Source organism: Galeopterus variegatus, unplaced genomic scaffold, assembly GCF_000696425.1.
Source record: "Galeopterus variegatus unplaced genomic scaffold, G_variegatus-3.0.2 Scaffold2373, whole genome shotgun sequence".
Classification (NCBI taxonomy): domain Eukaryota; kingdom Metazoa; phylum Chordata; class Mammalia; order Dermoptera; family Cynocephalidae; genus Galeopterus; species Galeopterus variegatus.
This window is the reverse complement of record NW_007728484.1, coordinates 168,479-170,848: the sequence shown is the minus strand read 5'-3', so window position 1 is coordinate 170,848 and position 2,370 is coordinate 168,479. Positions and strand designations below refer to the sequence as shown.

The window sequence follows — 2,370 nt, the reverse complement described above, 5'->3', positions numbered from 1 at the left end:
ATACATGACTGCTAACTCTTCTTCATTTGGTCTCATCTGAAATGACCATTATCAGAGATGCTGTCCTTGACTTCTTTATATGACATCTTCCCTACTCACTCTCTAATCCCTTACCTCATTTTATTTTTCTTACAAGGCTCGTCATCCAACATGGTCTCTTTCTTATTCCTGCTAAAGGTAAACTCCATGGCCCTCAATACATAGTGGTTGAATTAATTTTATGTTCTCTTTTATGACGTAAACTACTTTTTTTGGTCTGTTGATCTACCCATTGCCTACATAGCCTAGAGGAAATAGCTGTGGTGGTAGTGGTAGTTGTTATCATGGTCTTGTTACTGGATTGAACAGTAATGCCTCTAGAGCAGCCAATATTAAAGTGTGGTCTGCTTGTTCTTGGTGGGGAGGTCCCTGAGATGCTTTCATGAGGTCTATCAAGTCAAAAATTTTCATAATACTGCTAACACATTATCTTTTTTCACTGTGTTGACATTTGTACCAACAAGGCAAAAGCAAAGGTGGGTAAAACTCTTGGCACCTTAGCATGAATCAGGACAGTGGCACCCAACTGTGCTAGTCATTCTTCATTGCCACATACTTGGAATATTTTTTGAAAAGCTATGTCCTTGATGGCTCTTGACTCTTGGGTAGATGTCTTTTTTACTATCCCCTATGACAAAGTGAGAAGTCTGCATACAATACTTCTGCTATACACTGGTTTATCTCAAGGAATGGCACTTCTGTGAGTGTTTGAGTTTCAAGCTGACCTAGCCACTTTTTTTCACAGAGCACCATTTTCATTTGAAAGATGGACTATAATTTTTTTCAAACTTGAGTATTTCACAGGCATTTTCTTGAACATGAATGCAGTGAGCCTGCCACTTCAAGGAAAACAACTGACAGCGTTTGTTCCCAGTGACTAAATTCTAGCACTCAAGTAAAAATTAGGATTTTGGAAAACTTTTATCTCCTCCTGTGAACTTGACAGCTTAAAGACTTTTCTGATGAGATGGGTAGTGATATTAACAGGTGTTAATAAACATATTTCTTTTTCTGGTTTACAGTGAAATATTTCAGCATTTGGCATCTCTACATAACTCAGTAAACTAATGTTTTTTGAATATCTTATGTGTGTTACAGAACCAGGTAAAAGTGAAAAACCCATTCAAAGTGCCAATTAGGCATGGATTTTAATGTAACAGAGTTCACAAAGTTTGTTGGTAGGGTTTTAGATTCCACATTGCAGCTAGCCTTTAATAAACTACCACTTGTTGAGGTTTGGTGTAGTATCAAAATGGAGTATCCACAATTATCTGAAAGTTTTAAAGATATTTCTCCCTTCTCCAGCTCATCTGTGTGAGGTTAGATTTTCTTCAATCCCAAGATATTGCAATCGATTGAATGCAGGAGCAGATATGAGAATTCAGTTATTTTCTACTAAGCCAGACAAAAAAATAAATAAAACAATACTACTTAGTCTCACTAATTTTCAGCATTGGGGGGGTTAAAAATTATAATTTTTTATTAAAATATGTTATTTATGTTAAAATGTATTAAGTTTATTATTATTTTTAAATAAACTAATATAACAATTTTTTTTTAAATCTCTTTAGTTTTAATTTCTAATACAGTAACTACCAGTAGGTAAAACTCACATACACAAAAGCTCTTTGGCAATCTCAATAATTTTTAATAGTCTAAAGGGGTCCTAATATCAAGAAAATTGAAAACCACTGTCTTTGAATTTTGAATGTTAAGTCAATAAGTTTTATTATATTAAGAAAGTAGATTGTTTTATTAGGTTATTTAGAATTTTGAATTTTATTGGAATGCACACTGAGCCACTATTAAAATGATCATATTAACTTTATACTGAGCCATTGATCTGTATCACTAATCTAATATATTTCACTAATGACTCTTGCATTTCCTGTGATAATCTTTATTTGATTTTAATGCAGCACTGGATATTGTATTTAGAAATGTTGTGTTTTATATTTAAGCAAGATTGGTATGTAGTTTTATTTTTGTTCATTAACCCATGTCAATATCACAGTCATACCACCTTCACAAATGTAAAAGGACTGTTTCATCCTTCTTTCTGTCTGCTATAAAACTATAGCATGGAAATTATTTTTTTATTGAAAATTTTAAAGATTTGTCTGTAAAACTAAATGAGCTCCACGTGTTCCAATGATTGTTGGTCTATTCAGGATTTTTTAAGTTTCTTTTGCTTATTTATTAGTTTTTTCCAGAAAATTAGCTATTTAATCAAAATCTTTTTAGTTTCCTTGTTTTGCTGATAGTTGTATTCTGTTATTTCCTTTTAATAGTCTTATTCTCATTTTCATTTTTCCTTTATTAGATTTACCT

General features: G+C 32.4%; 1 protein-coding gene across 1 annotated transcript in view; it reads left to right on the top strand.

The window, feature by feature from the left end:
* The window catches only part of LOC103597636 (small subunit processome component 20 homolog), a 94,753-nt gene that overhangs the window by 43,985 nt on the left and 48,398 nt on the right, over window positions 1–2,370 (top strand).